At 41.1% G+C, this 12,716-nt stretch overlaps 1 non-coding gene across 1 annotated transcript; it reads left to right on the top strand.

Annotated features, from left to right (window-relative positions):
* The first annotated feature begins 6,312 nt into the window (after nt 1–6,312).
* trnad-guc (transfer RNA aspartic acid (anticodon GUC)) lies at nt 6,313–6,384 on the top strand. The gene has a single exon. It is a non-coding gene; the product is annotated as a tRNA-Asp (tRNA).
* Nucleotides 6,385–12,716: the final 6,332 nt, after the last annotated feature.

Here is a 12,716-nt window from a genome sequence, read left to right as displayed (position 1 = left end):
CACCTGGATCATCATGTAACCTTATATATATATATATATATATATATATATATATATATATATATATATATATATATTATATATTGATCCTCTCAAAATATAAACTAGATTTTAAATCCCCAAATTAATATTATTGGAGACCGCTTCCTACACAAAATGTCATCAAACTCCACAACCTTTCTAAATATCATTCAGATAATCAGGCAAACATCAGTGATGATGTGAAATCCTCACCATCTCATTGGTAGAAGTAATAAATTACATCAAACAATCTAAAAGCAACTGGGTTTGAGCCACAGTGAACAGTCCAGCCATAGAAAGCAGTGGTTTTGGACCAGACCTGTTGATGCGTCATCAAGTGAATAATCTCTTATGTCTGGTCCAGACGACACCCCCAAACACAACAACTATCCCCCCCCCCAAACACAGTGTGCCATCGGTCTACCTTCAAAACGCAAAAAAACTTCCGCATCTGTGACCCTTAACTTAAATCTGAACACCAACCAGGTAAGGATCAGTCCGCACTTAAATTGTGTCTGGAAAAACATTTTTTAATCCTGGCCCAGGACCACACACACACACACACACACACACACACACACACACACACACACACACACACACACACACACACACACACACACACACACACACACAAATAGAAACTGTACCCATAAAGCCGGTTGGGATCCCGTGCTTCAGTGGCCACTATTCATCTGATCAGGTAGATACATGAAGATGCTCACGAAGCTTGACTGAGGTCACACACTCGGAGTGGCAGCACACAAAAACACCAGCGCTCATCAATTTCCCATCTCTCTTCCCTCCTCCGCGTTCACCTGTTAACCTCTTTTTGTGAAATCCAGCAGTGTCTTTCTGCCCGACTGACTCCACCGCCGCCTCCCGAGATGGGATCTCTGATGCGGGCCTCCATCATATTTACAAGGCTGGATTGTGACAGGAATGAATGGACGGGGAGGGGGGGGGTTAGGGGAGACTGCAGTTTTTACAGTGCACAGGTGTATAAATATTAAAACTAGCCTAATACGTTACGGCTGATATCAATACCTTTGAATTTAGGCGTAATGTGCTGTTTATTCCGCAGCTACTTTCGATCCCCACAAAGCTTTGTTCTTGTCAGTTTCTGAGCAGTAGTTTCTGTCACAACAGAGTCAATTATACTGAGTTGTTTGTTTTTTTTAAACTCCAAAATGAATGAATCATAAATCAAAGCACATCATTTCCAATGACGAGGGTGACCACGCTGACTCGGCAAAGTCATTTTTTAAAATAAAAGTCTAATATTGACGTGACATATCGGGTTTGTTGTATCCTCAATGGAGGCAGAATAAATATTGAAGACAACAGAATGTCATCTGCTGAAAAGAGAGGAGGGAAAGGAAGGAAGAGGAAAAGATTACTACTGGAGATGAAGACAGGAGGATTTAAAGGGTTTATAGAAAAAGAAAGAGAAAGCAAGCAGAGACTTGAATGGAGGGAGGGAGAGCAAGAAAGGACAGTGAGAGATGAGAAAGAAGGGATAAAGAGTGAGACAGCAGAACGGGGGAAGGAGGAGATAAAAGGAAAGAGACAAAATGACATATACCAAGAGAGAGATAAGGATGGGAGAGAAATAAATGGATCGAGAGACAAAAGAAAGAAGGAGAGAAAGCGCAGACGGCAAAGGGATGGAGGGCGAGCAGAGAATACCTAATGGCGAAAGGTGGAGACTATCGATCGGCTCAGCAGCGCAAGGGCTGTTTCATTTGGTCATTCAATTATTCAGTCATTTAGTTGATGTTATTTCCCTCTGTGAGGATTCTGGCTGTACTCTCAGACCTCCCCAAGTAGAGTCGCACTCGAGAAGATTGAAGTTACAGCTCGGTTGGAGAGCGATGGGCCGGCATGGGGGCCGCGGACTGGAGAAATTGAAGGCTTTAGCGTGTTGAGTTGTGTCTTTATACACGCTTCCCTAAATCACTGCAATTTAAAGGTTATCACATTTTCTCGTCTACGTGCAATCTCCATTTTTTGCCTCCCACTTTCGGCTCATTGATTGCTTTTATGTAAGCAGAAAACAAGCAAAGCTTCAAAAAAAAAACTGCAAATATCACTTCTCCCAAAATACACCCACTAAAAGCCCACCTTTAACATTAAAAGGGCTATAATTTAGAAGAAAATAGTTGTTGTTTTTTTTTACATGTACAAATATATTAATGTTCATGGAATAAAGAAAAGAGAAATCCTCAAATCTTTGAAATCTACCACCTAGTTGTTAATCCACATTTTAAAATATATCTGAACAAATATCAACCATACCTGTTTGAGTAACTTACATTTTAAAGATCTCTCAACAGGACGCGTTCTTCATTACAAAAGACATCAGTTTCATTGCCATCAATTTATTTCTCGATGCATTTGGAAAATGTTTCTCATGCATCAGATTCTTCATTAAGAAGCCAATCTGATGCTCTTTAAGGCCTCTATGTATGGAATGTAGTAAATGTCACGTTTCATATTATTATGCCTTGTCCTGTTCTGTTTTCCATGTCAGTGGGTGTTCATTCTGATCAGATGACACGTCTCAAGATGTTTATCCTGGGAAAATTTATTTCTGACAACAACAACCACAGTAAATATTGAGAAAAAGCCTACACTGTTTTCCGCGCTAAGGCGCACCTTCAATGAATGACCTATTTTAAACCCCTTTCAAATATAAGGCGCACTGGATTATAAAGTGCATCTGATTAGAAAGTGCACCTTCAATAAATGGCCTACTTTTTTCACAAAGAAGGCCCACTGGATTAATAAGGCGCACTGTTGGTTTTTTGAGAAAATTCTAGGCTTTTAGGTGCGTCTTATAGTGTGGAAAATACTTTAATTGTCTTTTCATTGAACGTCCCACTGAGTGGAATTTTCTTATAGGCAAATTGACCAAACAAATTTAAAAAAAACAACCCTCCATCAGTGTATTTTCACAGATATACAGGTAACGTCCACCCTGTAAAATCCATGGTTGCAAGAAATAATCTCTCACAGATTAAATCATTTTTTAATTAATTAAATATTTTTTCTCTTCTTTTTTTTAAGGAAAAAGAATCTTCTCCCTCACTAGAACCCACCTGGATGTTTGCCCCCCCCCCCACACACACACCTCCCCCCACCCCCCGGGACCGACTCACTCGTCTGACCTTGAAGACTGAGGCTGTCTTAGCGTTTAGCTGGATTCTGTTGTCATTTGACATTAGCTTCATGTTAGTCGGGGGGCGATCTGTGGACTGACCCCTCATCAAATCATTTACTGCAATGAATCAATTGAGCCCTGACACACTCAGTATATTAATCAGCTGACTTGGCTGCTTTAATGGCTCAATCAGGGGTAGAAGGAAGTAGACAAATAGCCAGGATGACTTACGGAGAGTCACGATGGAAAAAATACTATCATTAAGCCGATTGCGTAGATCCACCACCAATAAGTCCAGGATGGTAAAAGAACTTCCTTCCTCTCTCCTCCTGTAAGTTTGTGAAGTAGATAAATGGTTATCTACGCACATGATTGTTTATAAAAGGGTTGTGATAAGTATGCAGGGTGAGTGTGATCAGTAGAATCAGTCCTTTATGGTCTATCTCTTCCTATAGAGGCGCCGGTATTAATATTCATCCACACCTCAGATAAAAAAAAAAAAAAACTCTCCTACAGAACAAACTGTCCACTGTCGTATCTGATCATTTTGTATCCTAATACAACAGAGGAATTATATCTTATATGTTGAAAAAATGATATTGACAGTATTTTAAATTATTTCTAAGAAAATTAAATTCAAAAATTTGTCCTAAAGGGGCAATTGAAGGCACGTAAAGCAGTATTGGTGCACAAAAAGGACATGCAGTGTGCAAAGAGCAAAAACCAGCACTCACACTAAAATACTCAATGAACAGATATGTACAATATAAATAGGTATGTACAATGGGGTAATAAATATATAGAGACCATGGGAATTGTAAAACTATAAAGATATCCGTCTAGAAAGCACCAAGGAAATATGTGACGTATGAAATTTAAGGAATTAATGAACAAACAAAAGAATGAATGAACAACTGTGATCAATAAATGATATCCTTTTTGCCTTTGGTGCCTGGAAGTCAACGGCTGATCTCCAACCCAACCAGAATTTTAAATTATGTACACTTTAACGCTACGATCTACCTTCCTGTTGACCTTCCTACGGTTTATCTCACTCCTCCGTCGTCTCATTCCCTGTCCTCTCATCAGCGTCCACTCCGTGACAAAAACAAACACGGCTGAGCTGATTGTTGGCAGCAAACACAGCCCAGTGTTAACACACTGCTCATCACGGCCCGTTAATTTGTTGACTGATGGTGTCACTTTGTGCCGTCCATCCATCAGCGCTGTCTCCATCTGTTCTTACAGTCCCTTCATCCTTCATATTGCCCTGATGTTGGATGTTCAGGTGCTACTATACCCAGATTCCTCCCACCTGTCGTTACTCTGCCACTATTATTCTCATTCTTACACTTAATCCTCCTTTGCTTCCACCAGAGATCATCCCTTCTCTTCCTCTTGTGTGAATCTTCCCGACTGGCTGGGCATCCGGTAGACGAGTGGAAAGCCACTCGTTCTGTTGTGTAGCTGCACGGCTGTCTTTGTGTACAACAAGCCTTCACCACGTTAATCTTTGGCTCCTTCTCCATAGGGGCCTGTTAACAACACATGCCTGCTCGCATGCAGCACCACTGTGAATAGAGGCGATTACTCTCACATTAACACTGCAAGCTAAGACATTGGCTGGCTGGCGCTCAGCGCTCAGCCAACACACAGCACTTGACGGTATTAACGTGTGAAGAGAGTTGAATAAGGTTTTATTTGTTTTTTCCTCAATGAATATGCTCAGTCCATTGGAGGAAAGAAAATAGATCTTTACCTCTGCCAAGAAGGGCCATGTTTCCACTGCAGGAAATATGGCTGCATAAACACAGTCATGATTTGGTTTTTTTCATGGAAGTACGAATACAAAAAATACAATTTTTCAAACTAACTGTGTTAAAGTCAAAACAAAAATAACTGAGTAAACAGGAAAAAATGTACATTTTAAATGATGATTTTACTTAATGAGGCAAAAGCTATCCAGTATGACCAGAAACATAATATAAAACTTGATGTGGACTGAATCCTGAATTCAATTCAAATTCAAAAAACTTTATTAGTCCCTGAGGGGCAATTGAAAGCACATAAAGTATAAAACATACAATGTAAATGTAAATGGTGTGAACATAAACAATAAACATAAATAATAATTAAATAACAAATATAAATATAAATACAATGTTTGTGTTAAGTAATAATTCAAAACCTAGTTAGTTCAGAACCAAGTGAGTTAGTTCAAATCCTAGTTTATGATTTCATTTGTTCAAAACTTAATGGGTTAGTTAGTCAGTTCAGAAACAAATTATTTTAAAACCTAGTTAGTTATTACAAAACTTAGTTAATTTCAAAACCTAGTTAGTTAGTTTAAAAAGTAGTTAGTTTAAAACCTAGTTAGGTCAAAACCCAGTGAGTTAGTTCAAAACCTAGTTTGTTCCAAAACTAGTTTGTTTAAAACCTAGTGGGTTAGTCAGTACAAAAACTAGTTATTTTAAAAACCTAGTTAGTTAGTTAGTTCAAAACCTAGTTTGTGAATTTACAGTGATATGAAAAGGTAGAAACACACACACACACACACACACACACACACACACACACACACACACACACACACAAACTCAGCTAACACACATTTACCTTTATTTTTCTGCGGCTGCAAACCTACCAGCGTCCTCTCAAGGACAACGGTATGAGTCATTTCAGGAAGTTGCCAAAAACGAAATAAGTTGACGTTCAGGTAATAAAGCCCTTTAGTGGTTGTAATAATTATGAGAGCAAAAGAGGAAGTAATATTTTATCGAACAACAAAGCCTGTGCTTTGGATCCTCCCGCGTTTACTGCAATGAGTTGGCACTGATTTCAGGTTTTTGACATAATGCGATTGGAGAATTCTGTCTTTCATACTCACACCTATTAAATGCATCAGAGCAGAGTCACAGGAAGTTAGATTTGCTTTATGCCACTTCATTTCTGAGCCTCTATTGCATTTCCTGGAAAAGAAATTTCCATTTCAGGTGAATAACAGTGTGGTGAATGTAATCCACACAAAGGTGCTGTCTGCATGCGGATAGGATGTGCTAGAATGCCAGTATTGATCATCTGGGAATCGATCTATGATCTGATGAACTCCTGAGTCCCACCTGATCAACTCCTCGTTAGTATAGTGGTGAGTATCCCCGCCTGTCACGCGGGAGACTGGGGTTCGATTCCCCGACGGGGAGGAATTATCTTCTCACGAAATTTTATCAGGGATCAATTATGTGTCTATATCTCCATCTATCTATTTACGTATATCTCTATATCTCAATCTCTCTCTCTATATATATATATAGCTGTATCTATCTCTATTTATCTATCTCTATCTCTCTATATCTCTCTCTCTATATATATCTATCTCCCTCTCTATCTCTGTCTATCTCTATCTATCACTATCTGTCTCTGTATCTATCTATGTATATCTCTATCTCTATCTATCTCTAGGTCTATCGATACCTCTATATCTCTATCTTTATCTCTATCTCTATGCATTTCTATCTATCTCTCTATATATCTCTATCTCTATCTGTCCCTATCTATCTATCTATCTATCTGTCTGTCTGTCTGTCTGTCTGTCTGTCTGTCTGTCTGTCTGTCTGTCTGTCTGTCTGTCTGTCTGTCTGTCTGTCTGTCTGTCTGTCTGTCTGTCTGTCTGTCTGTCTATCTATCTATCTATCTATCTATCTATCTATCTATCTATCTATCTATCTATCTATCTATCTATCTATCTATCTATCTATCTATCTATCTATCTATCTATCTATCTATCTATCTATCACATCATCGTCTGACTCATTTTGATGATGTCATCTGCAAACAGTTTCTTTACGGATTATCTTGCATTCAGATTAATTATTGACGGGCCAATTGCTGATGGACGTTTTCAGTCCCGTGAGCAGGAGGGGGCCCACCATCGGCTCTCGGGGGTCATAACACGGTGCTACAGCCGGAGATGTGTGGACGCCTCCACTGCATTCTGAAGCCCCCATTAATCCCTTCAGATAATGCTTCATGTTGTTTGATGGAGGACAGCCCCACTAACTGTGTTAGCGTCAGACCAGCCATTACGGAACATATCTGGGTGTCATTATTTATGCACACTTTAGTCAGAGTGAGTCAGTGTATAATTCACTATAAGCAAGCTTCATTGGAATTGCAAATCAATGCCCTAACATGCGTTACCTCAACTCGCTTTGAAAGTACCCCTGCGTCTCAGACGCTCCTGTTTTTACCCCCTTCCCCTCTCCTCAGTGTCTATCTGCTCCCAGCCAGGATTGGGTAGTTTGTCTTCCAACCAGCCAGACAGCACTTGTTCCTGGGCGCTGGGCCAAGGCCGGTCTGGACAGGAGGAAGAGGAAGAGGAAGAGGAAGAGGAAGGGGAAGTATGTGGGGGGAAAAAGTTAGCATGGGGGAGGAAGTGGAGGGGAGTGCAAACTGCCACCACCCTAAAAAAGGTTGATTCTGATCTTTGTGTTGCAACAGGTAGCACTTTGCTTCCTTCTTTCGGTAAATGTTTTGTTGGAGTCGCTGTTAGCGACAAGGTGAGGGTGGCATGATAAGATAAGTGGCGTTAGGGGGAAGGGAGTGTGTGTGTGTGTGGGGGGGGGGGGGTGGTTCCTTAAGTGCTCTACTGGCAAGCAGTCCCTTGAGGTTATGAATTGATGCAACATGCTTTACAGTTAAAACGTCTGGACCGGAGTCCCTCCTTCTCCTCTCTTTGATCATTGTGTTTTATTGAAGAGACATTCTTGCTTTCAAGGTGTCTTTTCTCATTCCGGTGATTTTTTTCTTTTTCTTGCAGGTTGGAGCAGAAAAAAAGGCAAGATGACAAAATTAGAGAGAGAGGTAAGATGAAGGGAATTTAAGATCGCGGAGGGGGAAGATGTGAAAATGGAAACGTAATTGGGGTGGAGGAAGGAATAGAAAAAGGAAGATTTAGCCGGTTTCAAACAAGAGAGGAAGGAAGAGGAAACGCAAAATCCAACCTGGGGAAATGTCTCCCCCACCGCACCCCCCATCACTTTTTCAACTTTGGATCTCCCTCCCTTCTTCAGAACAGAGTGCATCCTTCAGGCCTCTTCCCTCCGATCTCCTCACCCCCTCCCTCTGTATTAGAAGAATCTTTTACCGCCGCCTCGGCCGAATCAGTCACACTTGCTTCCTTCGTTCTCTTGCCCCCCCCCCCCCCCCATTTTCACACACCCGGTGATTCTCCTCAGTCTCTTCCTCTTCTCACACATTTTCCTCCCTCCCATTCTCCAGTTCCCATCTCTTTCTTCACACTGCATTCTCTCCAATCTTTTCCACATTAATTCTCTTACCCTCCTCTTCTCGGTGACACGCCGCTATTTTATTTACCTCGCGATGCTCCAAATCTTTCTGTCTGTCCTCAGAACAAGCTGCTATCTCTCAGTTTATCCCTCCTTAACCTCTATTTACTCTTTCAATCCATCCTAGCATGAGGATACATCCCCAGTGATCCCTCCCTTGTTATCACTCCCTCACCGCCTCACTCCGTCTCTTCTACCTTTGTGCCGTCCTCGTCTCCCCTCTCCTCCCCCCTGTGATTTTTTTTTCTTTCTACAATTTCCTACCATTTCCTCCAATTCGTTCAGTCTCTCTTTGGGTCTTTCGGTTCTACCATATCCCTGATACTTTTTTTTTTTTAATTTCCCACCCACCTCCCCACACCTTTGCTGGGACCCGGGGCTCGGGTCCCAGAACCAAATGAGATTTTGAGGCCGGAGCTGGTGTGCTCTTCCGAATCACTTACTGTAGGCTGCATGCAGGTATAAACCCATTATGCTTCCAAGCACCTCTTAACCAGCCACACATTGAATGGAGAGAGGGAGGATTCACTCTATCACCCCCTTTTTACCTTTTTTTATTTGTTTCCCATCACACTTTCTCAGTTGCATTTTTCCCCATCTGATTTGAGATATTTTTTTGCATTTTACTCAGGCAAAGTGTGTCTGATTCACATAGAATCAGTACATATTTGTTAACATTGTATGACCAAGATGACACCACCACTCTTTAAAGACTTGTCTGGATGGAAATTCTTAACCTTCTTAACCAATGTCCAGGCATTAAGCTTAATGCCTGGACATTATAAATTTTCAGAGGCATGTTGTCAACTTTCTGGATCACATATTTGGAAAAAAGTTCATTTTAACTTCCACAAAACACAAATCAATAGTGTTTTTTTTTTCTCACTGTATTCATTTCGAGCCTCCTGAGCCTTTATTGCGCCTCAACTTTCTGCGTAAACACTATAAAGGTGTAATGAGACTGTTGTTGTTCTTCCACCTCTGAGCTGGCAGTTTAAACTGGCCGGTCTACATAAGGGACAGCATAGGTGTGTGTTGTGTGTGTGTGTGTGTTTGCACAACCACAACCATGAGATTTAAAAAGCACTTAAAAGTAGATAGTAGCAAACTCCAGGAAGAAGAAAATCAATTTGAAGTGTGTGTTGGGGGGGGGGGGGGGGGACCAGGGGGGCGAGATCAACAACTACGTACCAGAGAAGGTAAATGATTACTAGGATATTTAGAACTTTTTAAAAAGTCTAGTTTAATGCATGAACGAGACAATTACCACACACAGTCTGAGTTGGGATGAAATAGCTATTTCTGATATTATATTCATGATTCAGATGAGACGCAGGTCGGCAGGTTTGGTTTTAATGCACTTCACCATTAAACTGGATTATGCTGCATACATCTGCAAATTTTTGTATCCCAGACAAAGCAGATGCAGGTGTTTAGTCGGTGTTTTGGTGGCCTAAAGATTGAACACTGTCTATATTCTTGAGGAAGCTGAGGTGAATAATAAGATTTTTGGCTGAGAATAGCTAAAACTCACACGCTGCTATTTCTTACAGTCTTGGAGGGGTGTGTAAAACGCAGGGGAGTGCGAGGTCATTGCGCCGGGTCAGACGGAAAACACAGATTTTTTTCAACTTCATGCATTTGTGAAACAGATTTGAGAGAAAGTAAGAAAAATATAAATAAATACACTGCTGTTTGTACAGATTCAATTGCACTATTTTGACATCCTGGTGTATCATCTGCTTTGTAAGTCTGTGTGTGTGTGTGTGTATTTCTCTATAGGGGTTGGGGACAGCTTTTGCTACCCAGAATTCTTCCATACCTCCTCCTTTATATCAGCCTTGGTGGCACCAGTCGAATGTTATCTCTTGCATCAGTGGACTCTAAATTGTGGAAAGGAAATAGTAGTTAGCTCCTGCCTGGGTCTATCCAGCAGGATCCAGCCTTGAGTCAATCGAGGGCTAACCGTGTGTGACAGACCATGGCAGAGGGGAGTTCGATTGAGAAAAATGGAGTGAGTATCCATAAGGGCCTATTTAGGTCAGGAGGAATTCTGGGACAAGAAAAGCTTTTTGCTCTGCTGGATATTTATTCCTGTGCTTAGAAACCGTGCCAGTTGTGCACCAGTGTAAGAAAAATGTTTATCGACTGCTACTTTTAGTGGTAATTTATATAAGTCGGAGATGTGGTCGCATCAATTCTGCTTAAATAGAGCCACAGCTATCTAATGACATGTTTCAAGTAGGGACGTCTGAAGAGATGCAAACCACCAGGAACAAGCTCTTAGTGACAGTAGCAAGGTAAAGAAGGTAACTAGTTGACCTTAACCTGTTTGTATCGGGAGAATTTTATTCCAGGAAATGCTGTTCAAGACCTGAAATGGACTAAAAGAAAACTAAAACCCTCCTCCAGTTATATTTCTTAACTTCTGCTTCACGATCGGAGCGTCTTCTCACCTTTCTGCTCCATCCATCCCCGTCTTTTCTTCATGTGAATCTCTCTGACTTCATGCGGTGAAAATACGGACACACTTTATCATAAGCTATTAAAATTGTAATGTGACCTTTAACCGTGAGAGTCACTACAGTTGTGAATGTAATACCAACCTCCATCAGTTATCCAGTAAAGCCACAGTAGAGCAGTGATCTGTTATTATGATAGTCCATGTATTTACTTAGTAATCTGTCTAAAAAGACTACAAAGAGTGACATTCTGATACCTCTTTTTATCTTTTCTGACCCCTTAAGCTTATTTTTGCTCCACGTTCGGTCGAAATCCATTCTATAATTTTTGAGTAATTTTGCTCACTAACAAAGTAATTGATCTGGTTAAAGGTTTTATTTCCTTGGCAAAAGTAATGATTCTATCCTGTCAGTTAATTGTCAAATGAAGTACAACACCTCTATGCTGTACAGTTTTCAAATTACATATTGATGAGATATACTTTTCAGGACACTTTTCCCTCATCTGCTTCTTTCCGTCTCCACCTCTGCCCCCCACCCCCCATTTTCCGTTGCTCCAAAGCGACTGATGCACTGATCCGTCCACAGCAGGGTGCCAGCTTCACCTATTGCCAACATAACTCGTGGCGCAGCAGGCCTGTCCTGTGGAACCCCACGCCAGGAGAACAGATTAGAGCCACTCCTGCTTCACCCTGCTGGTATGCCAGCTTTACTTTACCTCAGCCCCCCACCTGTGGGTGTGGAGGTGCTGATCCAGCTGAGCCCAGCCCCTCTTAAAGGGTGTGTGTGTGTGTGTGGCAAATGAATTCAAATATGCATTAGTGTAAGAACTGAGCGTCCCCATGTTTCATATTTAGGAATGAAAGGATTATTATAAGAGGGTAATAATGTGATACTTTTGACGTAGCTAAAAATATCAAATTACTGTAAAAATGATTAATTCCGTTTTACCAGTTCCTCATCAGCAAAATCAATTAGCGTAATTGCTCATTGCTTAACTAGATGTCTTCAAAGATGCTTTTAAAACAGCCTCAAAGGGTTTTAAATGAATGGAAATGATGATTGGATCACGCCAAAGCTGGGGTGCAAATTTTGGAGTTTGTGGAAACGTCTCCTCCTTAACTTCTTTGGTGAGTTATCATTTATTAATGTCTGAGTTTTGGGGGAAAAACAAAATAATGATGCCATTATTTTGTATAATTATTTCTCTCTGCCTGCCATTAAGGCCCAGTTCTTGTACTTCTAGGAAAAAAAGCTGATAAAACATTTGATTACCTGGAAAAAAAAAAAAAAGAGAGAGAAGAAAGAATGGAAAAACAGAAGCAAACAGGAAATGATGTGCTTACTATTTTCTCTTTTCTCACCCCAGTGGCAGTTTTGCTCAATCAGAGCCGGGACATTGGCTGACCAGCAGAGCAACATTATTATCAGTCACCTGACAACATCGCTTTATTAAGTTATCCCCCTCTTACATTTCGGTCTCCTTATTTGGCTTTTCTCTCGCTCCCTTTGTGTTTTATGAGCTGTAGAGAGCAATAAGAGAGACGGACGGAGGGGGGAGCGAGGAGGGAAGGGGAGATGGAACCGATGAATAGAGGTGAGGAGATAAACAAATGGGAGATTCATCGAGAAAGACAGATAGGGGGGTGTGGGAGCGAAATAGGATGGCAGGGAGGTGTGTGTGTGTGTGGGGGGGGTGTTGCAGAGGAACAGAGACTCCGTCTT

Source organism: Antennarius striatus, chromosome 6, assembly GCF_040054535.1.
Source record: "Antennarius striatus isolate MH-2024 chromosome 6, ASM4005453v1, whole genome shotgun sequence".
Taxonomy (NCBI): domain Eukaryota; kingdom Metazoa; phylum Chordata; class Actinopteri; order Lophiiformes; family Antennariidae; genus Antennarius; species Antennarius striatus.
The sequence above is the reverse complement of the archived record's forward strand: the minus strand, read 5'-3'. Positions and strand labels throughout refer to the sequence as shown.